Here is a 26,883-nt window from a genome sequence, read left to right as displayed (position 1 = left end):
TACTAGAGATGCGGTTCGATGGATCTCGGATCCATCAATACCGCCGGATGAGGTATACGATACATATAGTCAATATACGGTAGAAATGCAAAGGAAGGTAATTCAAGTGATGGTACAGCACTTGCAGGAAGAATGTATAAGAAAGAAGGTTGGTTGCCCCACAGAGTTATTAGGTATTTGTAAAAGAGCTTTTTCGCCCGACACTTCCACAGCTGCTTTAGCGCTTGATTTGGCCTTATTACTCAGTAAGCGGTCGGAGGTCCCTATATCTCAGTTGCCTATGAGAGAGGTCCCTCCGACCCTTGTCCCAAAAGTAGAAATCCCCGCCGACGCGGCGACTGGTGCTCCCGCGGTGGATATCCCAGCACACTACGTATCACAGTTTGTTCACGTCCCGTTCTCTCGACAGGAAGTGAACACGATCAGACAATCAGTCCCTGATATTAGGAAGAACCCGACAGGGTTTTATAAAGAAATAGAATCCGTTTTGCAGTCTTCCGTGTTCACCTTAAGTGACATGGATTTATTGTTTCCAGTGCTTTTACCTGTTGATGTATGGAAGCAGGTACGGACAGTAGATGATGTGCCGGGGTTAGGGGATACATGGGTAAATCTAACTAGAATAGATGGGGAACGACCAGCTGGTGAGAAACCACCGCAGGTAATACTCACTTTACCTGATAGAATAGTTGCCAAATTGAAAACTATAATTCCAGAAAAAAGGATTATTTGGGACAAGCTTACGGCCTGTGTCCAAGGAAAAACTGAAGGTACCACTGAATTCTTTAATAGGTTTGAACAAGTGTTCTCCGACTTCAGTGGACAGGATTTGGGTACAGAGTCGGGGAAGAGGTTGCTTGTGGACAAATTTGTGCGTGGATTGTTGCCCGACATCCAGTCACAAATTATGTCCTCAGAGAGCGCTTGGCAGGCAAAATCTCAGTCAGAGGTTTTGCATATGGCTCAGTATTATGAGAATAGGGTTAATAACGAAAAAGAGAAAATAGAAAAAAGAAGGGGTGACCTAAAGACTAAGGTATTGTTGCAGCAAATTGTCAGGCACCCCAGAGGAGGTACGACACAAACTAGAGGTCAGTACATTCCAAGAGGAAATACTCCTCTAAATTCTATAAATATTAATCAGTGTGCTTATTGCCGCCAGGAAGGTCACTGGCGAGCACAGTGCCCTGCCCTCCGTCAGAGGTCAGGAGGCACATTCGGAGGTATGGGTAGGCGACCACGGGGCTGCCCTGGAGCAGGGGGTCCTGATAGGGGTCAGCTTCTACGAGATCCCCAGCAACCTTTTTCACAGGAAAATCAGACTTCGAGTATGGACTCAAGAAATATATTTGATCACCCTTCCGCCGTCTATCTTTCTGAGGAACTTCCCTTTGATGAAGTTCTGCCTTACTAGGATTGCCCGAAGCAGCGTTTGGAACCTTTACCTATTCCCGTTATTCAGAAGGGCCCCTATGTTGAATTATTGGTGGGGAATAGGAAACATCAGTTCTTGATCGACACTGGAGCGCAGAAGTGCTCCATTGACCATTCTCGGGTTCCAAACATTCCCCTGTCAGGGCAAACGAATGTTTCTATAGGGTTCTCTGGTATACCAACTGTTTGTCCGGTCTCTGCACCGGTACCCATTTCTTTGGGCCCTTTTACAGACCAGTGCCCTTTTCTTCTTACTTCAAACTGTGGAGAAAATTTGCTGGGGTTAAATTTGTTGAAGAAATTGAACGCAGTGATTCATTGTTCCCCTGACGGAATAAGATTAACAGTTTCACCACAGCAACCTTTTAACTCCCAATACTTGACCCGACCTCTACCTCCCGAATTTGGCATTGTCCCAGAATATTTGTGGGCAATAGACGACAATGATGTCGGGATATTGCACATTGACCCTGTTAAGATAGTATTGAAACATGGGGTTAAACTGCCGCGCATTCCGCAATATAAAATTTCAGTTGAGGGCGAGCGCGCTTTGAAATGCATTGTCTCCGATTTTGTACATCGTGGAGTGATCGAAGAGATTACAGGTAGCTTATGTAATAGTCCGATCTTACCGGTATATAAGAAAGGCGACAATGCAATTCCGTACCGGTTTATAATAGATCTTCGTGCTATTAACCGGGTAGTGGCCCCACAATTTCCAATCGTGCCGGATGTAACTACAATCTTAACAATGATCCCTGCTACGGCTACGCACTTCAGTGTCGTAGATTTGAAAAACGCCTTCTTTAGTATTCCGATACACAAGGAGAGCAGGTATTTGTTTGCGTTCACCTTGGGGGGACGCTCATTTACATTCACAAGGGCACCTCAAGGGTATACTGAAAGTCCTAGTATCTATAGTAGAGCCTTAAAAGAGCAGCTCGACACCCTTGAATTGCCACCTACTTGCACGCTGCTTCAATATGTAGACGATTTGCTCTTAGCTGCAGACTCTGAGAAAGCTTGTAAAGAAGGCACTATATTGTTGCTTGTTCATTTAGCTGAACATGGACACAAAGCTTCACTTAAGAAATTTCAATATTGTTGCCAGGAGGTTGCCTATTTAGGCTACCTCCTGTCAAAGGAGGGGAGAAGATTGACACCTGAACGAATAAAACACATTTCTGGCATGTCTGTCCCAAAAACACAGAAGGAAGTCAGAGCCCTGATAGGGATGGCGTCCTACTGTAGACTGTGGATCCCGAACTTTGCCCTAGTGGTAAAACCGATGTTGGCTTTGACGAGGAAGGGCATTTCTTTGCCACTGCCATGGGAATCGGAACATCAACGATCATTTGAGCTTCTCAAAGCCGCGCTGTGTTCAGCACCGGTTCTGGGTACACCAAATTACGATAAGGCCTTTGTGTTGTTTGTGCATGAATGTAATGGATGTGCTTTGTCTGTGTTAACGCAGGAACATGGAGGGAAGAATAGACCGTGCGGCTATTATTCCTCTGCCCTTGATCCTGTCGCATGCGCTTTGCCGCGATGTCTGCGCGCTGTTGCTGCTGCTGCTGCGTCTGTAAAACAGAGCGAGGGGATGGTCTAGGCCACGATTTGATTCTGATGGTACCTCACTCTGTTGATATTCTATTGAATAAAACTCAAACACAACACCTTACTTCTGCCCGGTTGACCAGGTATGAATTAGTTCTATTTGCTCCTCATATCCAAATTAAAAGGTGTTGTGTTCTCAATCCGGCTGAACTTTTGCCTCTCCCGCAAACTTCTGCTTGCGGCGATGATGGATCACATGACTGCCTGTACGCCACCGAACAAGAAACAAAGGGCAGAATAGACCTCTCAGATACTCCTTTGGAGAATGCGGAAGGGGAGCTGTTTTGTAATGGCTCCTGCTTTAAACTTCCGAATGGCACATCTACAGCTGCTTATGCAGTTACTACTTTAAACAAGATCGTAGAAACTAAAAGGATTCCGCATAACTCTGCGCAGGCCGCAGAGATTATAGCGTTGACTCGTGCTTGTGAGCTCTCCCAAGGGCATAGAGTTAATATTTATACGGATAGTCAGTACGCCTTTGGGGTGGCTCACAACTTCGGAAAATTGTGGTCGGAAAGAGGGTTTCTGACCTCACATGGGACCAAGATTCAGCATGGTCCCTTAATAGTACAGTTACTTTCAGCACTCTCACTCCCTAAACAACTAGTGATTATGAAATGTGCAGCTCATCGTAAGGTCATAGATGATGTGGGCAAAGGAAATGCTTTTGCAGACTCGATAGCTAGACAAACAGCTACAGACCTTAGCACAGACATGTATACCTCAAGGGAAGTGAGAGATGGTTGTATAATAGATGAAGGCATTGGGTCTGTGCGAGATATTCAGACTGATGCCTCTGTTGATGAATCTAGGAAATGGGCTGAAGGCATGGGGAAATTGGATGACGAAGGGTGTTGGGTGGACGCATCTGACGGGAAATGGTTGCTTCCTGATTCTTATGTATTAGCAATGGTCACAATGGCACATGGTCCAACACATGTGTGTGCCCAGCAAATTGCAAAGATATTACAGCAGGTTTGGGTGAATGACAAAATTTTGGAAACTGAAAAAAAATATGTTCAGAATTGTATGATTTGCCTGCAGCACAATGTGGGTAAAGGGACAGTGACTCCAAGGGGAAGTTTCGGGCCCCCCTCTGTCCCCTTTGAAACCATTCACCTTGATTTCATTGAAATGGAACGTTGTAATAACTTGAAATATGTTCTTGTTATCATTTGTGCTTTTAGCAAGTGGGTCGAGGCTTTCCCTGCCAAAGATGCTACCGCCATGACCACCGCAAAGATCTTGGTGAAAGAATATTTTCCTCGATTTGGGCTCCCGAGGATAATCTGGTCGGATAACGGCCCACATTTCATCGCAGCTGTAATATTGCAAATATGTGTTGCCTTAGGGATTGAGAAACGTTTTCATTCAGCTAGGCACCCTCAAAGTGCGGGGTTGGTAGAAAGACACAACGGTATTTTGAAAAACAAACTTGCAAAAACATGTGCTGAGACTAAATTAAAATGGCCAGATGCTTTACCTATTGTATTGTTAGCTATGCGCACCACACCCCAGACTAGAACTGGGCTTTCTCCATTTGAGGTAGTAATGGGAAGGCCTGCTAATATTTGGGGCCTCCCTAAACCTAAAGCCCTGAGGGATGTGGAGAATGTATTGCTTGTAGATTATTGTAATCAATTGACTAAAAACCTGTATTTCATCTACCACCAGGTGAAGGCCGCCTTACCTGTACGGTTTACGGGCCCAGGGCACGATATATTGCCCGGCAGCTGGATCCTGGTAAAGGCCTACGAAAGGTCTTCCTGTCTCGCGCCTCGCTGGCGGGGACCCTACCAGGTTTTATTGGTCACCAGGACGGCAGTGCGGGTGGCAGGAAAGAAGAACTGGATACATGCAACACACATCAAGAAGATCCCTCACCCGACGCCACAAGTTACAGAAGAAACAGAACCCCTTGCTGATGCTACACTTTCTGATCTCGGAGTAGCAAGCAGCGTTGTGAGTGCGTCGGAGAAGTTCTCTGAGCCTGAGGAGCTCGGGGAGCCGTCCATTTTGTCTCCGCACTCCCTTGATCAATCACTTCCGGAAACTCTGGTTTCAAGTTCTGCGACTTCCGTCGCCACCGACGTGACGCTCCCCTCAGGGAGCGATGATACTCTGCTTTTGGATTCGGAAAACTTGGGTACCATCAGGTACAACCTTCGACCACGAAAATAAAATCGCTGCACGAGTATCGTGCATCTGGAAAAAAAAGGAGTGATTGGAATACTAATGTCTTTCCCTTTTTTGGAACACAGAAAAGGAGGGTTCTGTTGGCTAGGGTTGGGAAGGACTAAGAAGTCGCGCGGCCGAAGTGCCGCCAGCAACGAACATTGGGGCCGTCGATCGGGACAACCATGATGCCTGCCGCCTTCACCGCTGCTCCTCGTATTGAACTATTAGATAAGGAGGTGACCAGTTCGAACAATGGACAATGTGCCTGGGCCCTGAAAACGTACTGTTGTGTTCTTGTTTTGATTACTGTTAGTTTTGCAACTGCTGCCGTGGGACTTTGGTACTTTGAAGAGATTTATCCTTTGAAGCCTCTGTTACCGACCGAAATTGTACCAACTGTTTTGACTCCCTCTGTACACCTTCACACTCTGTCCCCTAGGGACTCTCGGCATAGACAGAAATATCATAATAACACTCTGATGATAGTGATGAACGCTACGCATGCTATTTTTAATAAGAGTAATTGTTGGATTTGCACGCATTTGCCACAACATGGGAACAAGGGACTGGGATGGTATATACATCCCTTACCTCTAACGACTTCCTGCTATGCCTCTCTTAGAGCACTCTTCTTTGGCCGATGGAATGATAGCATCTCAGGGAACTTCGATGGCACTAATTTGAATGAATTTGAGAGACGTGAATTGACTCCCCTGGGATGCTCGCTTTTTCGCAAATAGGAGTAGACCTAATATCGCTTCTATTAGACCGTCTGATAAACTTTCCTTTCCTTTCCAAAATCTAGTTTCTTTCAAGATGGCTCCGATAGGCAATAAGGATGCCATGCCTCCTTCTTATTCTGTAAATCACAATCCTGATTCTGTCCCTTTCTGTGTACAAAGAAATGGCACTAGGCCAATGGGAGATTTTGAGCCTTGTATACATATTGTAAATTTGACTGGGGAAAATAGGCCTTTGTATGTAGGGGGACCCGTTTATTTTGTTTGTGGTAGTTTAGCTTTTCCCTGGTTGCCCAAGGATTGGCAGGGGACTTGTTATTTAGGGATATTGTTACCAGGTGTATTTATAGCCAGTACCTTAGAGGTATCCCAGGCTCGCCCGCGACGAGATAGTGAGGGAGATACCCCCGGACAAGTGTTCGGGGATATAGCCAAATCAGTAGTCCCCTTTTGGGGACAAATAGCAAATTCAGAAAACATTAGGGGATTAGCGAGGGTATTGGAGAAAACGATCAACCGGACCACGGACATACTTTACAATATGACCTTAGAGCAAAAGGCGATAAGATTGGTAGCACTGCAAAATCGAATGGCATTAGATGTCATTTTAGCCGAACGAGGTGGAGTATGTAAATTAGTGGGGTCCGCTTGTTGCGTTTTCGTACCAGATTCTTCACCAACAATATTTAAAGCAATTCAGAACTTACACATTCTTAGTTCTGAAGTCCATATCCCTGTAGGAGACTGGAGCCTTAGTACCTGGTTTTGGGATTCTCTACGATCTTGGGGGTGGAAGGTGCTTTCTGTCATTTTAGGTATTTTAGGGACTCTGTTATTTCTTTACTGTTGTTTTCAATGCCTCCCAAGTATATGCGGAATGATGGGGGAATGTTGTGCCCAGGTAATGAGCGCAATAGGGCGTAAGATATACACTCCGAAGACAGCATCTAAAGAGTTCATGTTGCAAGAAGTTCTTACGAACGACCTTATGGCTATTGATATTTCAGACAATGATGCGGAACCTATGGATGATAATGCCTTCAAGTATTTTCAAAAGTATTAGAAAACTATGTTTTAGCACTTGGCATAGGCCAAAAGGAGGGTCTGTGGAAATCGATATAATATTGTGACCCCAATCGCATTGTTTAAATGTATGTTGGCCTACGCCAAGCTGTCTAAAGAATATTGTGAACATAGGTTCCGCGGCAAGGTCTTGACCTTAATGTATTGTGTAAGCTGCCATCTTGGATCTAGCCGCCATTTTAGGTATTCTTGCAGTGTGGAAGTCACCCCGAATCACAAAATGGAGGCCGAATGACATTGCGAGTAAGACTTCGGCCATGGTGACCTCCGCACACGTGAATGAATAATATGTCCGCAGGCTACTTGTTAGGGTCATGAACTAAGACCCTGTCCTCTGTTTAACCTAGGTGTAAATATGTAACTGTATCAGCGGAACCGATCTAATATATGGAGATTGCATGTTCGACCTGGCTACGAACCCTAGCCATGGTTCCAGAAATGGTTAACTTGTAAGAGGGCTGGCCAATGCAGTACTAAATGTATAAAAACCCAAGCATCCCGATGATCGGTCTCTCCCACTTTCGATGCGAAACCTTATCGTTGGAGGTTCGTGTGTGAGTCAGAGAGCCGAATAGCTATTCGCATGTCAATTGACCTTGATAACTTGGTAACTTTGTAACTTTGAAATAAAGCGCTTTATATGGTCCTTTGTAACCTGTGTTGGTGTGTTTCCATTTGGGCTTCCCGGCCTCATGTCAATTTCTCTGTTTCCACAGAAGGACATGGTCAACCTTTAAAGCAGGCCAATCTCTATGTTTTACTGCATGCAGCAGAAGTATTTCCTCTTTACCATCTCTTCAAGTGGGCCTGACTGATGTCCTGTTTTGTGCACGCTACGTGGGCTTTGTAAAGCATACCTCTGCCATTTGCATGGCCTCCTAGCGCTGTCAATATTTTCGTGTAATCGCTGAATGCTGCACTGTCCTGGGAACTCTAGGTGTGACTAAAGGATATATGCTGAGGCCCGAAAGAGGGTCGGCAGTCTAGTGGCAATGCCCATCACTTTGCAGTTTGGGTTTGTGAGTTCAGGTACCGGTCTGGTGTCAGAAAACTGTAAGCGCCCTCCCAATCAACTGTCGGTCCTGGATTGTGAGGATTTCCCCTTATACTGGTCTCAGTAGACACATTTCCATTTTACTTTTTCACTCTCGCATTGCCTATTTCTCTCTCTCTCATAGATACATTATAGACAAGAGAGACATTGTCAGCGAGAGGGTTGCACATCACCTTCCCCCATTTCCCTAAGTGCATTGCATGGGGCTCTGGGAGGCGTGCACATTTGTCTGAAACACAAAGATCCACTGGCAATAAAAGGCGTAGGACCCCAGTTCGCATTTCTTAGAATTTGAGGAGGCACTCAGAGTTGTCTCGGGCGTGACTGTACCTTTCATAGGAGATGTGCTAATCCCCAAACCCTCTTCCTTTGTCCCAGTAATCTGTCCTAGGGCCTCTAGCAAGTTGTTTTCTGAAACAAAGCTTACCTGAACATCCTGTAAAATTGGTAACTTTTCAGTAGCAGTACAGTGCAGTATATAGCATTCCTGTTGCGCACAGCATCTAGATCCAAAAATTGCTTACTCTACCCCAGAAATTAGAATTCACCCAGTCAAACAGAGGGATCTATAAAGAGCATGGCAAGTAGTTAACATAAGCTACTTCCCCCAAGTTCTCTTGGTGCACTCTGCTGCCCTCTTTTAACAGAAGAATGCAACTGCAGGTCTTGCTTCTCAGCAAGGTACCTACATATAGAAAACTTGGTGCACTCTTGCTAAATCTGCTGGAATGTGTCTTCTATTGTGCCCAAGGTGGTTGTGTATTTGGGGACTCAGGGAAGCAAGGGAGCAGTCTAATGCACTGCAGTGCTAAGAGAGGCATGCCTTTTTCAGAAAAAAGTTCAGGTTTTCTGCCAATCAGAAAAAAATAGCAATGCAATCAGGCCAAAGGCAGAACACACATGCCAGTGAGTCTCTGTGGCACAATTGGTTAGCGCGTTCGGCTGTTAACCGAAAAGACGCTGCTGTTTTTGGCACAAAGACACAGAGTGTTCCACTCAGTAAACCTGAGTCATTTCTCCCGTGTTCTCTGGGTTCAGCCTACTGTCCCCTTTTAACACAAGTGCGCAACTGTGGCTTTCTCCTCATAGCAAGTTATGCCTACACAGAGGACATTTGGTGCACTGTTGATGGGCTCTGTCCTCTACTAAATCCCCTGTGTTTGTGGATTAGGGGAGGTAGGGAAGTGCTTGATACCCTGATTTGCTGTGGGAAATAGAGCTATTTTAGAAATATTTTCAGGTTGCCTGGGAAGCATAAGCAAACAGCACACCAATCAGGCCCCAGTGTAAGCACTGCATGAGTCTCTGTGGTGCAATCGGTTAGCGCGTTCGGCTGCTAACCGAAAGGTTGGTGGTTCAAGCCCACCCAGGGACGATGCATTTTGGCTCAAAAATTCAGCATGACCAACTATGAACTTCTGTTTACCTCTCGCAGGTCTCGTCTGCTGACGTCCAAAAAAACCAAAATACTGCAAGCATTTCTTCTCGCTTGCTTTAGTTTTTCAAAACTTGCCATTCAATTCATAAACATCAAGACTTCATGGGAAGGGTTTGGCTGCAGCATGTACTGATGCACAGAAGGAAGCTATCCTAGCCAGTCTACTTAAAGAAGCAATGAGGCTCTGCAGGTGCATGTACGTCTCCTACCTTTATTCTGTCATCAGACACACCAGGTGGACTGCCACAAGGACCTCGTGGCGCAATGGTAGCACGTCTGACTCCAGGTCAGAAGGTTGCGTGTTCAAATCACGTCGGGGTCATATTTGCTTTTCCCACTCTGAAATATAAAATTGCTCTTCAGTATCTCGTTATTTCAACCTGACTGCATCTTTGTGCTCTGGGCCTAGTTGTTCTGGCGTTTGGAATGTAAGCTTTGCAGCAGGGAAGTATCATATTGACAGACACCCATGAAGGACATGGTCAACCTTTAAAGCAGGCCAATCTCTATGTTTTACTGGATGCAGCAGAAGTATTTCCTCTTTACCATCTCTTCAAGTGGGCCTGACTGATGTGCTGTTTTGTGCACGCTACGTGGGCTTTGTAAAGCATACCTCTGCCATTTGCATGGCCTCCTAGCGCTGTCAATATTTTCGTGTAATCGCTGAATGCTGCACTGTCCTAAGAACTCTAGGTGTGACTAAAGGATATATGCTGGGGCCCCGAAAGGGGGTCGGCAGTCTAGTGGCAATGCCCATCACTTTGCAGTTTGGATTTGTGAGTTCAGGTACCGGTCTGGTGTCGGAAACCTGTAAGCGCCCTCCCAATCAACTGTCGGTCCTGGATTGTGAGGATTTCCCCTTATACTGGTCTCAGTAGACACATTTCCATTTTACTTTTTCACTCTCGCATTGCCTATTTCTCTCTCTCTCATAGATACATTATAGACAAGAGAGACATTGTCAGCGAGAGGGCTTCACAGCACCTTCCCCCATTTCCCTAAGTGCATTGCATGGGGCTCTGGGAGGCGTGCACATTTGTCTGAAACACAAAGATCCACTGGCAATAAAAAGCGTAGGACCCCAGTTCGCATTTCTTAGAATTTGAGGAGGCACACAGAGTTGTCTCGGGCGTGACTGTACCTTTCATAGGAGATGTGCTAGTCCCCAAACCCTCTTCCTTTGTCCCAGTAATCTGTCTTAGTGCCTCTAGCAAGTTGTTTTCTGAAACAAAGCTTACCTGAACATCCTGTAAAATTGGTAACTTTTCAGTAGCAGTACAGTGCAGTATATAGCATTCCTGTTGCGCACAGCATCTAGATCCAAAAATTGCTTACTCTACCCCAGAAATTAGAATTCACCCAGTCAAATAGAGGGATCTATAAAGATCATGGCAAGTAGTTAACATAAGCTACTTCCCCCAAGTTCTCTTGGTGCACTCTGCTGCCCTCTTTTAACAGAAGAATGCAACTGCAGGTCTTGCTTCTCAGCAAGGTACCTACATATAGAAACCTTGGTGCACTCTTGCTAAATCTGCTGGAATGTGTCTTCTATTGTGCCCAAGGTGGTTGTGTATTTGGGGACTCAGGGAAGCAAGGGAGCAGTCTAATGCACTGCAGTGCTAAGAGAGGCATGCCTTTTTCAGAAAAAAAGTTCAGGTTTTCTGCCAATCAGAAAAAAATAGCAATGCAATCAGGCCAAAGGCAGAACACACATGCCAGTGAGTCTCTGTGGCACAATTGGTTAGCGCGTTCGGCTGTTAACCGAAAAGACGCTGCTGTTTTTGGCACAAAGACACAGAGTGTTCCACTCAGTAAACCTGAGTCATTTCTCCCGTGTTCTCTGGGTTTAGCCTACTGTCCCCTTTTAACACAAGTGCGCAACTGTGGCTTTCTCCTCATAGCAAGTTATGCCTACACAGAGGACATTTGGTGCACTGTTGATGGGCTCTGTCCTCTACTAAATCCCCTGTGTTTGTGGAATAGGGGAGGTAGGGAAGTGCTTGATACCCTGATTTGCTGTGGGAAATAGAGCTATTTTAGAAATATTTTCAGGTTGCCTGGGAAGCATAAGCAAACAGCACACCAATCAGGCCCCAGTGTAAGCACTGCATGAGTCTCTGTGGCGCAATCGGTTAGCGCGTTCGGCTGTTAACCGAAAGGTTGGTGGTTCAAGGCCACCCAGGGACGATGCATTTTGGCTCAAAAATTCAGCATGACCAACTATGAACTTCTGTTTACCTCTCGCAGGTCTCGTCTGCTGACGTCCAAAAAATCCAATAAACTGCAAGCAATTCTTATCGCTTGCTTTAGTTTTTCAAAACTTGCCATTCAATTCATAAACATCAAGACTTCATGGGAAGGGTTTGGCTGCAGCGTGTACTGATGCACAGAAGGAAGCTATCCTAGCCAGTCTACTTAAAGAAGCAATGAGGCTCTGCAGGTCCATGTACGTCTCCTACCTTTATTCTGTCATCAGACACACCAGGTGGACTGCCACAAGGACCTCGTGGCGCAATGGTAGCACGTCTGACTCCAGGTCAGAAGGTTGCGTGTTCAAATCACGTCGGGGTCATATTTGCTTTTCCCACTCTGAAATATAAAATTGCTCTTCAGTATCTCGTTATTTCAACCTGACTGCATCTTTGTGCTCTGGGCCTAGTTGTTCTGGCGTTTCGAATGTAAGCTTTGCAGCAGGGAAGTATCATATTGACAGACACCCATGAAGGACATGGTCAACCTTTAAAGCAGGCCAATCTCTATGTTTTACTGGATGCAGCAGAAGTATTTCCTCTTTACCATCTCTTCAAGTGGTCCTGACTGATGTGCTGTTTTGTGCACGCTACGTGGGCTTTGTAAAGCATACCTCTGCCATTTGCATGGCCTCCTAGCGCTGTCAATATTTTCGTGTAATCGCTGAATGCTGCACTGTCCTGGGAACTCTAGGTGTGACCAAACGATATATGCTGGGGCCCCGAAAGGGGGTCGGCAGTCTAGTGGCAATGCCCATCACTTTGCAGTTTGGGTTTGTGAGTTCAGGTACCGGTCTGGTGTCAGAAAACTGTAAGCGCCCTCCCAATCAACTGTCGGTCCTGGATTGTGAGGATTTCCCCTTATACTGGTCTCAGTAGACACATTTCCATTTTACTTTTTCACTCTCGCATTGCCTATTTCTCTCTCTCTCATAGGTACATTATAGACAAGAGAGCCATTGTCAGCGAGAGGGCTTCACAGCACCTTCCCCCATTTCCCTAAGTGCATTGCAAGGGGCTCTGGGAGGCGTGCACATTTGTCTGAAACACAAAGATCCACTGGCAATAAAAAGCGTAGGACCCTAGTTCGCATTTCTTAGAATTTGAGGTGGCACTCAGAGTTGTCTCGGGCGTGACTGTACCTTACATAGGAGATGTGCTAATCCCCAAACCCTCTTCCTTTGTCCCAGTAATCTGTCCTAGGGCCTCTAGCAAGTTCTTTTCTGAAACAAAGCTTACCTGAGCATCCTGTAAAATTGGTAACTTTTCAGTAGCAGTACAGTGCAGTATATAGCATTCCTGTTGCGCACAGCATCTAGATCCAAAAATTGCTTATTCTACCCCAGAAATTAGAATTCACCCAGTCAAACAGAGGGATCTATAAAGAGCATGGCAAGTAGTTAACATAAGCTACTTCCCCCAAGTTCTCTTGGTGCACTCTGCTGCCCTCTTTTGACAGAAGAATGCAACTGTAGGTCTTGCTTCTCAGAAAGGTACCTACATATAGAAACCTTGGTGCACTCTTGCTAAATCTGCTGGAATGTGTCTTCTATTGTGCCCAAGGTGGTTGTGTATTTGGCGACTCAGGGAAGCAAGGGAGCAGTCTAATGCACTGCAGTGCTAAGAAAGGCATGCCTTTTTCAGAAAAAAGTTCAGGTTTCCTGCCAATCAGAAAAAAATAGCAATGCAATCAGGCCAAAGGCAGAACACACATGCCAGTGAGTCTCTGTGGCGCAATTGGTTAGCGCGTTCGGCTGTTAACCGAAAAGACGCTGCTGTTTTTGGCACAAAGACACAGAGTGTTCCACTCAGTAAACCTGAGTCATTTCTCCCGTGTTCTCTGGGTTCAGCCTACTGTCCCCTTTTAACACAAGTGCGCAACTGTGGCTTTCTCCTCATAGCAAGTTATGCCTACACAGGGGACATTTGGTGCACTGTTGATGGGCTCTGTCCTCTACTAAATCCCCTGTGTTTGTGGATTACGGGAGGTAGGGAAGTGCTTGATACCCTGATTTGCTGTGGGAAATAGAGCTATTTTAGAAATATTTTCAGGTTGCCTGGGAAGCATAAGCAAACAGCACACCAATCAGGCCCCAGTGTAAGCACTGCATGAGTCTCTGTGGCGCAATCGGTTAGCGCGTTCGGCTGTTAATCGAAAGGTTGGTGGTTCAAGCCCACCCAGGGACGATGCATTTTGGCTCAAAAATTCAGCATGACCAACTATGAACTTCTGTTTACCTCTCGCAGCTCTCGTCTGCTGACGTCCAAAAAATCCAATAAACTGCAAGCAATTCTTCTCGCTTGCTTTAGTTTTTCAAAACTTGCCATTCAATTCATAAACATCAAGACTTCATGGGAAGGGTTTGGCTGCAGCGTGTACTGATGCACAGAAGGAAGCTATCCTAGCCAGTCTACTTAAAGAAGCAATGAGGCTTTGCAGGTGCATGTACGTCTCCTACCTTTATTCTGTCATCAGACACACCAGGTGTACTGCCACAAGGACCTCGTGGCGCAATGGTAGCGCGTCTGACTCCAGATCAGAAGGTTGCGTGTTCAAATCACGTCGGGGTCATATTTGCTTTTCCCACTCTGAAATATAAAATTGCTCTTCAGTATCTCGTTATTTCAACCTGACTGCATCTTTGTGCTCTGGGCCTAGTTGTTCTGGCGTTTCGAATGTAAGCTTTGCAGCAGGGAAGTATCATATTGACAGACACCCATGAAGGACATGGTCAACCTTTAAAGCAGGCCAATCTCTATGTTTTACTGGATGCAGCAGAAGTATTTCCTCTTTACCATCTCTTCAAGTGGGCCTGACTGATGTGCTGTTTTGTGCACGCTACGTGGGCTTTGTAAAGCATACCTCTGCCATTTGCATGGCCTCCTAGCGCTGTCAATATTTTCGTGTAATCGCTGAATGCTGCACTGTCCTGGGAACTCTAGGTGTGACTAAAGGATATATGCTGGGGCCCCGAAAGGGGGTCGGCAGTCTAGTGGCAATGCCCATCACTTTGCAGTTTGGGTTTGTGAGTTCAGGTACCGGTCTGGTGTCGGAAACCTGTAAGCGCCCTCCCAATCAACTGTCGGTCCTGGATTGTGAGGATTTCCCCTTATACTGGTCTCAGTAGACACATTTCCATTTTACTTTTTCACTCTCGCATTGCCTATTTCTCTCTCTCTCATAGATACATTATAGACAAGAGAGACATTGTCAGCGAGAGGGCTTCACAGCACCTTCCCCCATTTCCCTAAGTGCATTGCAAGGGGCTCTGGGAGGCGTGCACATTTGTCTGAAACACAAAGATCCACTGGAAATAAAAAGCGTAGGTCCCTAGTTTGCATTTCTTAGAATTTGAGGTGACACTCAGAGTTGTCTCGGGCGTGACTGTACCTTTCATAGGAGATGTGCTAATCCCCAAACCCTCTTCCTTTGTCCCAGTAATCTGTCTTAGTGTCTCTAGCAAGTTGTTTTCTGAAACAAAGCTTACCTGAACATCCTGTAAAATTGGTAACTTTTCAGTAGCAGTACAGTGCAGTATATAGCATTCCTGTTGCGCACAGCATCTAGATCCAAAAATTGCTTACTCTACCCCAGAAATTAGAATTCACCCAGTCAAACAGAGGGATCTATAAAGAGCATGGCAAGTAGTTAACATAAGCTACTTCCCCCAAGTTCTCTTGGTGCACTCTGCTGCCCTCTTTTAACAGAAGAATGCAACTGCAGGTCTTGCTTCTCAGCAAGGTACCTACATATAGAATCCTTTGTGCACTCTTGCTAAATCTGCTGGAATGTGTCTTCTATTGTGCCCAAGGTGGTTGTGTATTTGGGGACTCAGGGAAGCAAGGGAGCAGTCTAATGCACTGCAGTGCTAAGAGAGGCATGCCTTTTTCAGAAACAAGTTCAGGTTTTCTGCCAATCAGAAAAAAATAGCAATGCAATCAGGCCAAAGGCAGAACACACATGCCAGTGAGTCTCTGTGGCGCAATTGGTTAGCGCGTTCGGCTGTTAACCGAAAAGACGCTGCTGTTTTTGGCACAAAGACACAGAGTGTTCCACTCAGTAAACCTGAGTCATTTCTCCCGTGTTCTCTGGGTTCAGCCTACTGTCCCCTTTTAACACAAGTGCGCAACTGTGGCTTTCTCCTCATAGCAAGTTATGCCTATACAGAGGACATTTGGTGCACTGTTGATGGGCTCTGTCCTCTACTAAATCCCCTGTGTTTGTGGATTAGGGGAGGTAGGGAAGTGCTTGATACCCTGATTTGCTGAGGGAAATAGAGCTATTTTAGAAATATTTTCAGGTTGCCTGGGAAGCATAAGCAAACAGCACACCAATCAGGCCCCTGTGTAAGAACTGCATGAGTCTCTGTGGCGCAATCGGTTAGCGTGTTCGGCTGTTAACCGAAAGGTTGATGGTTCAAGCCCACCCAGGGACGGTGCATTTTGGCTCAAAAATTCAGCGTGACCAACTATGGACTTCTGTTTACCTCTCGCAGGTCTCGTCTGCTGACGTCCAAAAAATCCAATAAACTGCAAGCAATTCTTCTCGCTTGCTTTAGTTTTTCAAAACTTGCCATTCAATTCATAAACATCAAGACTTCATGGGAAGGGTTTGGCTGCAGCGTGTACTGATGCACAGAAGGAAGCTATCCTAGCCAGTCTACTTAAAGAAGCAATGAGGCTCTGCAGGTGCATGTACGTCTCCTACCTTTATTCTGTCATCAGACACACCAGGTGGAATGCCACAAGGACCTCGTGGCGCAATGGTAGCGCATCTGACTCCAGATCAGAAGGTTTCGTGTTCAAATCACGTCGGGGTCATATTTGCTTTTCCCACTCTGAAATATAAAATTGCTCTTCAGTATCTCGTTATTTCAACCTGACTGCATCTTTGTGCTCTGGGCCTAGTTGTTCTGGCGTTTCGAATGTAAACTTTGCAGCAGGGAAGTATCATATTGACAGACACCCATGAAGGACATGGTCAACCTTTAAAGCAGGCCAATCTCTATGTTTTACTGGATGCAGCAGAAGTATTTCCTCTTTACCATCTCTTCAAGTGGGCCTGACTGATGTGCTGTTTTGTGCACGCTACGTGGGCTTTGTAAAGCATACCTCTGCCATTTGCATGGCCTCCTAGCGCTGTCAATATTTTCGTGTAATCGCTGAATGCTGCACTGTCCTGGGAACTCTAGGTGTGACTAAAGGATATATGCTGGGGCCCCGAAAGGGGGTCGGCAGTCTAGTGGCAATGCCCATCACTTTGCAGTTTGGGTTTGTGAGTTCAGGTACCGGTCTGGTGTCGGAAACCTGTAAGCGCCCTCCCAATCAACTGTCGGTCCTGGATTGTGAGGATTTCCCCTTATACTGGTCTCAGTAGACACATTTCCATTTTACTTTTTCACTCTCGCATTGCCTATTTCTCTCTCTCTCATAGATACATTATAGACAAGAGAGACATTGTCAGCGAGAGGGCTTCACAGCACCTTCCCCCATTTCCCTAAGTGCATTGCAAGGGGCTCTGGGAGGCGTGCACATTTGTCTGAAACACAAAGATCCACTGGCAATAAAAAGCGTAGGTCCCTAGTTTGCATTTCTTAGAATTTGAGGTGACACTCAGAGTTGTCTCGGGCGTGACTGTACCTTTCATAGGAGATGTGCTAATCCCCAAACCCTCTTCCTTTGTCCCAGTAATCTGTCTTAGTGTCTCTAGCAAGTTGTTTTCTGAAACAAAGCTTACCTGAACATCCTGTAAAATTGGTAACTTTTCAGTAGCAGTACAGTGCAGTATATAGCATTCCTGTTGCGCACAGCATCTAGATCCAAAAATTGCTTACTCTACCCCAGAAATTAGAATTCACCCAGTCAAACAGAGGGATCTATAAAGAGCATGGCAAGTAGTTAACATAAGCTACTTCCCCCAAGTTCTCTTGGTGCACTCTGCTGCCCTCTTTTAACAGAAGAATGCAACTGCAGGTCTTGCTTCTCAGCAAGGTACCTACATATAGAATCCTTTGTGCACTCTTGCTAAATCTGCTGGAATGTGTCTTCTATTGTGCCCAAGGTGGTTGTGTATTTGGGGACTCAGGGAAGCAAGGGAGCAGTCTAATGCACTGCAGTGCTAAGAGAGGCATGCCTTTTTCAGAAACAAGTTCAGGTTTTCTGCCAATCAGAAAAAAATAGCAATGCAATCAGGCCAAAGGCAGAACACACATGCCAGTGAGTCTCTGTGGCGCAATTGGTTAGCGCGTTCGGCTGTTAACCGAAAAGACGCTGCTGTTTTTGGCACAAAGACACAGAGTGTTCCACTCAGTAAACCTGAGTCATTTCTCCCGTGTTCTCTGGGTTCAGCCTACTGTCCCCTTTTAACACAAGTGCGCAACTGTGGCTTTCTCCTCATAGCAAGTTATGCCTATACAGAGGACATTTGGTGCACTGTTGATGGGCTCTGTCCTCTACTAAATCCCCTGTGTTTGTGGATTAGGGGAGGTAGGGAAGTGCTTGATACCCTGATTTGCTGAGGGAAATAGAGCTATTTTAGAAATATTTTCAGGTTGCCTGGGAAGCATAAGCAAACAGCACACCAATCAGGCCCCTGTGTAAGAACTGCATGAGTCTCTGTGGCGCAATCGGTTAGCGTGTTCGGCTGTTAACCGAAAGGTTGATGGTTCAAGCCCACCCAGGGACGGTGCATTTTGGCTCAAAAATTCAGCGTGACCAACTATGGACTTCTGTTTACCTCTCGCAGGTCTCGTCTGCTGACGTCCAAAAAATCCAATAAACTGCAAGCAATTCTTCTCGCTTGCTTTAGTTTTTCAAAACTTGCCATTCAATTCATAAACATCAAGACTTCATGGGAAGGGTTTGGCTGCAGCGTGTACTGATGCACAGAAGGAAGCTATCCTAGCCAGTCTACTTAAAGAAGCAATGAGGCTCTGCAGGTGCATGTACGTCTCCTACCTTTATTCTGTCATCAGACACACCAGGTGGAATGCCACAAGGACCTCGTGGCGCAATGGTAGCGCATCTGACTCCAGATCAGAAGGTTTCGTGTTCAAATCACGTCGGGGTCATATTTGCTTTTCCCACTCTGAAATATAAAATTGCTCTTCAGTATCTCGTTATTTCAACCTGACTGCATCTTTGTGCTCTGGGCCTAGTTGTTCTGGCGTTTCGAATGTAAACTTTGCAGCAGGGAAGTATCATATTGACAGACACCCATGAAGGACATGGTCAACCTTTAAAGCAGGCCAATCTCTATGTTTTACTGGATGCAGCAGAAGTATTTCCTCTTTACCATCTCTTCAAGTGGGCCTGACTGATGTGCTGTTTTGTGCACGCTACGTGGGCTTTGTAAAGCATACCTCTGCCATTTGCATGGCCTCCTAGCGCTGTCAATATTTTCATGTAATCGCTGAATGCTGCACTGTCCTGGGAACTCTAGGTGTGACTAAAGGATATATGCTGGGGCCCCGAAAGGGGGTCGGCAGTCTAGTGGCAATGCCCATCACTTTGCAGTTTGGGTTTGTGAGTTCAGGTACCTGTCTGGTGTCAGAAAACTGTAAGCGCCCTCCCAATCAACTGTCGGTCCTGGATTGTGAGGATTTCCCCTTATACTGGTCTCAGTAGACACATTTCCATTTTACTTTTTCACTCTCGCATTGCCTATTTCTCTCTCTCTCATAGATACATTATAGACAAGAGAGACATTGTCAGCGAGAGGGTTGCACAGCACCTTCCCCCATTTCCCTAAGTGCATTGCATGGGGCTCTGGGAGGCGTGCACATTTGTCTGAAACACAAAGATCCACTGGCAATAAAAGGCGTAGGACCCCAGTTCGCATTTCTTAGAATTTGAGGAGGCACTCAGAGTTGTCTCGGGCGTGACTGTACCTTTCATAGGAGATGTGCTAATCCCCAAACCCTCTTCCTTTGTCCCAGTAATCTGTCCTAGGGCCTCTAGCAAGTTGTTTTCTGAAACAAAGCTTACCTGAACATCCTGTAAAATTGGTAACTTTTCAGTAGCAGTACAGTGCAGTATATAGCATTCCTGTTGCGCACAGCATCTAGATCCAAAAATTGCTTATTCTACCCCAGAAATTAGAATTCACCCAGTCAAACAGAGGGATCTATAAAGAGCATGGCAAGTAGTTAACATAAGCTACTTCCCCCAAGTTCTCTTGGTGCACTCTGCTGCCCTCTTTTAACAGAAGAATGCAACTGCAGGTCTTGCTTCTCAGCAAGGTACCTACATATAGAAACCTTGGTGCACTCTTGCTAAATCTGCTGGAATGTGTCTTCTATTGTGCCCAAGGTGGTTGTGTATTTGGGGACTCAGGGAAGCAAGGGAGCATTCTAATGCACTGCAGTGCTAAGAGAGACATGCCTTTTTCAGAAAAAAGTTCAGGTTTTCTGCCAATCAGAAAAAAATAGCAATGCAATCAGGCCAAAGGCAGAACACACATGCCAGTGAGTCTCTGTGGTGCAATTGGTTAGCGCATTCGGCTGTTAACCGAAAAGACGCTGCTGTTTTTGGCACAAAGACACAGAGTGTTCCACTCAGTAAACCTGAGTCATTTCTCCCGTGTTCTCTGGGTTCAGCCTACTGTCCCCTTTTAACACAAGTGCGCAACTGTGGCTTTCTCCTCATAGCAAGTTATGCCTACACAGAGGACATTTGGTGCACTGTTGATGGGCTCTGTCCTCTACTAAATCCCCTGTGTTTGTGGATTAGGGGAGGTAGGGAAGTGCTTGATACCCTGATTTGCTGTGGGAAATAGAGCTATTTTAGAAATATTTTCAGGTTGCCTGGGAAGCATAAGCAAACAGCACACCAATCAGGCCCCAGTGTAAGCACTGCATGAGTCTCTGTGGCGCAATCGGTTAGCGCGTTCGGCTGTTAACCGAAAGGTTGGTGGTTCAAGCCCACCCAGGGACGATGCATTTTGGCTCAAAAATTCAGCATGACCAACTATGAACTTCTGTTTACCTCTCGCAGGTCTCGTCTGCTGACGTCCAAAAAATCCAATAAACTGCAAGCAATTCTTCTCGCTTGCTTTAGTTTTTCAAAACTTGCCATTCAATTCATAAACATCAAGACTTCATGGGAAGGGTTTGGCTGCAGCGTGTACTGATGCACAGAAGGAAGCTATCCTAGCCAGTCTACTTAAAGAAGCAATGAGGCTCTGCAGGTGCATGTACGTCTCCTACCTTTATTCTGTCATCAGACACACCAGGTGGACTGCCACAAGGACCTCGTGGCGCAATGGTAGCGCGTCTGACTCCAGATCAGAAGGTTGCGTGTTCAAATCACGTCGGGGTCATATTTGCTTTTCCCACTCTGAAATACAAAATTGCTCTTCAGTATCTCGTTATTTCAACCTGACTGCATCTTTGTGCTCTGGGCCTAGTTGTTCTGGCGTTTCGAATGTAAGCTTTGCAGCAGGGAAGTATCATATTGACAGACACCCATGAAGGACATGGTCAACCTTTAAAGCAGGCCAATCTCTATGTTTTACTGGATGCAGCAGAAGTATTTCCTCTTTACCATCTCTTCAAGTGGGCCTGACTGATGTGCTGTTTTGTGCACGCTACGTGGGCTTTGTAAAGCATACCTCTGCCATTTGCATGGCCTCCTAGCGCTGTCAATATTTTCGTGTAATCGCTGAATGCTGCACTGTCCTGGGAACTCTAGGTGTGACTAAAGGATATATGTTGGGGCCCCGAAAGGGGGTCGGCAGTCTAGTGGCAATGCCCATCACTTTGCAGTTTGGGTTTGTGAGTTCAGGTACCGGTCTGGTGTCGGAAACCTGTAAGCGCCCTCCCAATCAACTGTCGGTCCTGGATTGTGAGGATTTCCCCTTATACTGGTCTCAGTAGACACATTTCCATTTTACTTTTTCACTCTCGCATTGCCTATTTCTCTCTCTCTCATAGTTACATTATAGACAAGAGAGACATTGTCAGCGAGTGGGCTTCACAGCACCTTCCCCCCTTTCCCTAAGTGCATTGCATGGGGCTCTGGGAGGCGTGCACATTTGTCTGAAACACAAAGATCCACTGGCAATAAAAAGCGTAGGTCCCTAGTTTGCATTTCTTAGAATTTGAGGTGACACTCAGAGTTGTCTCGGGCGTGACTGTACCTTTCATAGGAGATGTGCTAATCCCCAAACCCTCTTCCTTTGTCCCAGTAATCTGTCTTAGTGCCTCTAGCAAGTTGTTTTCTGAAACAAAGCTTACCTGAACATCCTGTAAAATTGGTAACTTTTCAGTAGCAGTACAGTGCAGTATATAGCATTCCTGTTGCGCACAGCATCTAGATCCAAAAATTGCTTACTCTACCCCAGAAATTAGAATTCACCCAGTCAAACAGAGGGATCTATAAAGAGCATGGCAAGTAGTTAACATAAGCTACTTCCCCCAAGTTCTCTTGGTGCACTCTGCTGCCATCTTTTAACAGAAGAATGCAACTGCAGGTCTTGCTTCTCAGAAAGGTACCTACATATAGAAACCTTGGTGCACTCTTGCTAAATCTGCTGGAATGTGTCTTCTATTGTGCCCAAGGTGGTTGTGTATTTGGCGACTCAGGGAAGCAAGGGAGCAGTCTAATGCACTGCAGTGCTAAGAGAGGCATGCCTTTTTCAGAAAAAAGTTCAGGTTTTCTGCCAATCAGAAAAAAATAGCAATGCAATCAGGCCAAAGGCAGAACACACATGCCAGTGAGTCTCTGTGGCGCAATTGGTTAGCGCGTTCGGCTGTTAACCGAAAAGACGCTGCTGTTTTTGGCACAAAGACACAGAGTGTTCCACTCAGTAAACCTGAGTCATTTCTCCCGTGTTCTCTGGGTTCAGCCTACTGTCCCCTTTTAACACAAGTGCGCAACTGTGGCTTTCTCCTCATAGCAAGTTATGCCTACACAGAGGACATTTGGTGCACTGTTGATGGGCTCTGTCCTCTACTAAATCCCCTGTGTTTGTGGATTAGGGGAGGTAGGGAAGTGCTTGATACCCTGATTTGCTGTGGGAAATAGAGCTATTTTAGAAATATTTTCAGGTTGCCTGGGGAGCATAAGCAAACAGCACACCAATCAGGCCCCAGTGTTAGCAATGCATGAGTCCCTGTGGCGCAATCGGTTAGCGCGTTCGGCTGTTAACCGAAAGGTTGGTGGTTCAAGCCCACCCAGGGACGATGCATTTTGTCTCAAAAATTCAGCATGACCAACTATGAACTTCTGTTTACCTCTCGCAGGTCTCGTCTACTGACGTCCAAAAAATCCAATAAACTGCAAGCAATTCTTCTCGCTTGCTTTAGTTTTTCAAAACTTGCCATTCAATTCATAAACATCAAGACTTCATGGGAAGGGTTTGGCTGCAGCGTGTACTGATGCACAGAAGGAAGCTATCCTAGCCAGTCTACTTAAAGAAGCAATGAGGCTCTGCAGGTCCATGCACGTCTCCTACCTTTATTCTGTCATCAGACACACCAGGTGGATTGCCACAAGGACCTCGTGGCGCAATGGTAGCGCGTCTGACTCCAGATCAGAAGGTTGCGTGTTCAAATCACGTCGGGGTCATATTTGCTTTTCCCACTCTGAAATATAAAATTGCTCTTCAGTATCTCGTTATTTCAACCTGACTGCATCTTTGTGCTCTGGGCCTAGTTGTTCTGGCGTTTCGAATGTAAGCTTTGCAGCAGGGAAGTATCATATTGACAGACACCCATGAAGGACATGGTCAACCTTTAAACCAGGCCAATCTCTATGTTTTACTGGATGCAGCAGAAGTATTTCCTCTTTACCATCTCTTCAAGTGGGCCTGACTGATGTGCTGTTTTGTGCACGCTACGTGGGCTTTGTAAAGCATACCTCTGCCATTTGCATGGCCTCCTAGCGCTGTCAATATTTTCGTGTAATCGCTGAATGCTGCACTGTCCTGGGAACTCTAGGTGTGACTAAAGGATATATGTTGGGGCCCCGAAAGGGGGTCGGCAGTCTAGTGGCAATGCCCATCACTTTGCAGTTTGGGTTTGTGAGTTCAGGTACCGGTCTGGTGTCGGAAACCTGTAAGCGCCCTCCCAATCAACTGTCGGTCCTGGATTGTGAGGATTTCCCCTTATACTGGTCTCAGTAGACACATTTCCATTTTACTTTTTCACTCTCGCATTGCCTATTTCTCTCTCTCTCATAGATACATTATAGACAAGAGAGACATTGTCAGCGAGAGGGCTTCACAGCACCTTCCCCCATTTCCCTAAGTGCATTGCAAGGGGCTCTGGGAGGCGTGCACATTTGTCTGAAACACAAAGATCCACTGGCAATAAAAAGCGTAGGTCCCTAGTTTGCATTTCTTAGAATTTGAGGTGACACTCAGAGTTGTCTCGGGCGTGACTGTACCTTTCATAGGAGATGTGCTAATCCCCAAACCCTCTTCCTTTGTCCCAGTAATCTGTCTTAGTGTCTCTAGCAAGTTGTTTTCTGAAACAAAGCTTACCTGAACATCCTGTAAAATTGGTAACTTTTCAGTAGCAGTACAGTGCAGTATATAGCATTCCTGTTGCGCACAGCATCTAGATCCAAAAATTGCTTACTCTACCCCAGAAATTAGAATTCACCCAGTCAAACAGAGGGATCTATAAAGAGCATGGCAAGTAGTTAACATAAGCTACTTCCCCCAAGTTCTCTTGGTGCACTCTGCTGCCCTCTTTTAACAGAAGAATGCAACTGCAGGTCTTGCTTCTCAGCAAGATACCTACATATAGAAACCTTGGTGCACTCTTGCTAAATCTGCTGGAATGTGTCTTCTATTGTGCCCAAGGTGGTTGTGTATTTGGGGACTCAGGGAAGCAAGGGAGCAGTCTAATGCACTGCAGTGCTAAGAGAGGCATGCCTTTTTCAGAAACAAGTTCAGGTTTTCTGCCAATCAGAAAAAAATAGCAATGCAATCAGGCCAAAGGCAGAACACACATGCCAGTGAGTCTCTGTGGCGCAATTGGTTAGCGCGTTCGGCTGTTAACTGAAAAGACGCTGCTGTTTTTGGCACAAAGACACAGAGTGTTCCACTCAGTAAACCTGAGTCATTTCTCCCGTGTTCTCTGGGTTCAGCCTACTGTCCCCTTTTAACACAAGTGCGCAACTGTGGCTTTATCCTCATAGCAAGTTATGCCTACACAGAGGGCATTTGGTGCACTGTTGATGGGCTCTGTCCTCTACTAAATCCCCTGTGTTTGTGGATTAGGGGAGGTAGGGAAGTGCTTGATACCCTGATTTGCTGTGGGAAAAAGAGCTATTTTAGAAATATTTTCAGGTTGCCTGGGAAGCATAAGCAAACAGCACACCAATCAGGCCCCTGTGTAAGAACTGCATGAGTCTCTGTGGCGCAATCGGTTAGCGCGTTCGGCTGTTAAGGTTGGTGGTTCAAGCCCACCCAGGGACGGTGCATTTTGTCTCAAAAATTCAGCGTGACCAACTATGGACTTCTGTTTACCTCTCGCAGGTCTCGTCTGCTGACGTCCAAAAAATCCAATAAACTGCAAGCAATTCTTCTCGCTTGCTTTAGTTTTTCAAAACTTGCCATTCAATTCATAAACATCAAGACTTCATGGGAAGGGTTTGGCTGCAGCGTGTACTGATGCACAGAAGGAAGCTATCCTAGCCAGTCTACTTAAAGAAGCAATGAGGCTCTGCAGGTGCATGTACGTCTCCTACCTTTATTCTGTCATCAGACACACCAGGAGCAATGCCACAAGGACCTCGTGGCGCAATGGTAGCGCGTCTGACTCCAGATCAGAAGGTTGCGTGTTCAAATCACGTCGGGGTCATACTTCCTTTTCCCACTCTGAAATACAAGATTGCTCTTCAGTATCTCGTTATTTCAACCTGACTGCATCTTTGTGCTCTGGGCCTAGTTGTTCTGGGGTTTTGAATGGAAACTTTGCAGCAGGGAAGTATCATATTGACAGACACCCATGAAGGACATGGTCAACCTTTAAAGCAGGCCAATCTCTATGTTTTACTGGATGCAGCAGAAGTATTTCCTCTTTACCATCTCTTCAAGTGGGCCTGACTGATGTGCTGTTTTGTGCACGCTACGTGGGCTTTGTAAAGCATACCTCTGCCATTTGCATGGCCTCCTAGCGCTGTCAATATTTTCGTGTAATCGCTGAATGCTGCACTGTCCTGGGAACTCTAGGTGTGACTAAAGGATATATGCTGGGGCCCCGAAAGGGGGTCGGCAGTCTAGTGGCAATGCCCATCACTTTGCAGTTTGGGTTTGTGAGTTCAGGTACCGGTCTGGTGTCGGAAGCCTGTAAGCGCCCTCCCAATCAACTGTCGGTCCTGGATTGTGAGGATTTCCTCTTATACTGGTCTCAGTAGACACATTTCCATTTTACTTTTTCACTTTCGCATTGCCTATTTCTCTCTCTCTCATAGTTACATTATAGACAAGAGAGACATTGTCAGCGAGAGGGCTTCACAGCACCTTCCCCCCTTTCCCTAAGTGCATTGCATGGGGCTCTGGGAGGCGTGCACATTTGTCTGAAACACAAAGATCCACTGGCAATAAAAAGCGTAGGTCCCTAGTTTGCATTTCTTAGAATTTGAGGTGACACTCATAGTTGTCTCGGGCGTGACTGTACCTTTCATAGGAGATGTGCTAATCCCCAAACCCTCTTCCTTTGTCCCAGTAATCTGTCTTAGTGCCTCTAGCAAGTTGTTTTCTGAAACAAAGCTTACCTGAACATCCTGTAAAATTGGTAACTTTTCAGTAGCAGTACAGTGCAGTATATAGCATTCCTGTTGCGCACAGCATCTAGATCCAAAAATTGCTTACTCTACCCCAGAAATTAGAATTCACCCAGTCAAACAGAGGGATCTATAAAGAGCATGGCAAGTAGTTAACATAAGCTACTTCCCCCAAGTTCTCTTGGTGCACTCTGCTGCCATCTTTTAACAGAAGAATGCAACTGCAGGTCTTGCTTCTCAGAAAGGTACCTACATATAGAAACCTTGGTGCACTCTTGCTAAATCTGCTGGAATGTGTCTTCTATTGTGCCCAAGGTGGTTGTGTATTTGGCGACTCAGGGAAGCAAGGGA

The 26,883-nt window shown here is 45.9% G+C and overlaps 15 non-coding genes across 15 annotated transcripts; all 15 read left to right on the top strand.

Moving 5' to 3' along the window:
• Positions 1 to 9,410: 9,410 nt before the first annotated feature.
• TRNAS-GCU (transfer RNA serine (anticodon GCU)) lies at positions 9,411 to 9,484 on the top strand. Its single transcript has one exon. It is a non-coding gene; the product is annotated as a tRNA-Ser (tRNA).
• A 313-nt stretch (positions 9,485 to 9,797) lies between these two features.
• Positions 9,798 to 9,869, top strand: TRNAW-CCA (transfer RNA tryptophan (anticodon CCA)). The gene has a single exon. It is a non-coding gene; the product is annotated as a tRNA-Trp (tRNA).
• A 1,791-nt stretch (positions 9,870 to 11,660) lies between these two features.
• On the top strand, positions 11,661 to 11,734 carry TRNAN-GUU (transfer RNA asparagine (anticodon GUU)). The gene has a single exon. It is a non-coding gene; the product is annotated as a tRNA-Asn (tRNA).
• A 313-nt stretch (positions 11,735 to 12,047) lies between these two features.
• On the top strand, positions 12,048 to 12,119 carry TRNAW-CCA (transfer RNA tryptophan (anticodon CCA)). The gene has a single exon. It is a non-coding gene; the product is annotated as a tRNA-Trp (tRNA).
• Positions 12,120 to 13,909: 1,790 nt separating this feature from the next.
• Positions 13,910 to 13,983, top strand: TRNAN-GUU (transfer RNA asparagine (anticodon GUU)). Its single transcript has one exon. It is a non-coding gene; the product is annotated as a tRNA-Asn (tRNA).
• A 313-nt stretch (positions 13,984 to 14,296) lies between these two features.
• TRNAW-CCA (transfer RNA tryptophan (anticodon CCA)) lies at positions 14,297 to 14,368 on the top strand. Its single transcript has one exon. It is a non-coding gene; the product is annotated as a tRNA-Trp (tRNA).
• A 1,790-nt stretch (positions 14,369 to 16,158) lies between these two features.
• TRNAN-GUU (transfer RNA asparagine (anticodon GUU)) lies at positions 16,159 to 16,232 on the top strand. Its single transcript has one exon. It is a non-coding gene; the product is annotated as a tRNA-Asn (tRNA).
• A 313-nt stretch (positions 16,233 to 16,545) lies between these two features.
• Positions 16,546 to 16,617, top strand: TRNAW-CCA (transfer RNA tryptophan (anticodon CCA)). Its single transcript has one exon. It is a non-coding gene; the product is annotated as a tRNA-Trp (tRNA).
• Positions 16,618 to 18,407: 1,790 nt separating this feature from the next.
• Positions 18,408 to 18,481, top strand: TRNAN-GUU (transfer RNA asparagine (anticodon GUU)). Its single transcript has one exon. It is a non-coding gene; the product is annotated as a tRNA-Asn (tRNA).
• Positions 18,482 to 18,794: 313 nt separating this feature from the next.
• TRNAW-CCA (transfer RNA tryptophan (anticodon CCA)) lies at positions 18,795 to 18,866 on the top strand. Its single transcript has one exon. It is a non-coding gene; the product is annotated as a tRNA-Trp (tRNA).
• Positions 18,867 to 20,656: 1,790 nt separating this feature from the next.
• On the top strand, positions 20,657 to 20,730 carry TRNAN-GUU (transfer RNA asparagine (anticodon GUU)). The gene has a single exon. It is a non-coding gene; the product is annotated as a tRNA-Asn (tRNA).
• A 313-nt stretch (positions 20,731 to 21,043) lies between these two features.
• Positions 21,044 to 21,115, top strand: TRNAW-CCA (transfer RNA tryptophan (anticodon CCA)). Its single transcript has one exon. It is a non-coding gene; the product is annotated as a tRNA-Trp (tRNA).
• A 1,790-nt stretch (positions 21,116 to 22,905) lies between these two features.
• On the top strand, positions 22,906 to 22,979 carry TRNAN-GUU (transfer RNA asparagine (anticodon GUU)). The gene has a single exon. It is a non-coding gene; the product is annotated as a tRNA-Asn (tRNA).
• A 313-nt stretch (positions 22,980 to 23,292) lies between these two features.
• On the top strand, positions 23,293 to 23,364 carry TRNAW-CCA (transfer RNA tryptophan (anticodon CCA)). Its single transcript has one exon. It is a non-coding gene; the product is annotated as a tRNA-Trp (tRNA).
• Positions 23,365 to 25,535: 2,171 nt separating this feature from the next.
• On the top strand, positions 25,536 to 25,607 carry TRNAW-CCA (transfer RNA tryptophan (anticodon CCA)). The gene has a single exon. It is a non-coding gene; the product is annotated as a tRNA-Trp (tRNA).
• The last annotated feature ends 1,276 nt before the right edge of the window (positions 25,608 to 26,883 follow it).

Source organism: Ambystoma mexicanum, chromosome 11 (genome assembly GCF_040938575.1).
Source record: "Ambystoma mexicanum isolate Mex_15411 chromosome 11, UKY_AmexF1_1, whole genome shotgun sequence".
Taxonomy (NCBI): Eukaryota; Metazoa; Chordata; class Amphibia; order Caudata; family Ambystomatidae; genus Ambystoma; species Ambystoma mexicanum.
Note: the sequence above shows the minus strand (reverse complement) of the source record. Positions and strands in the feature narration are given on the sequence as shown.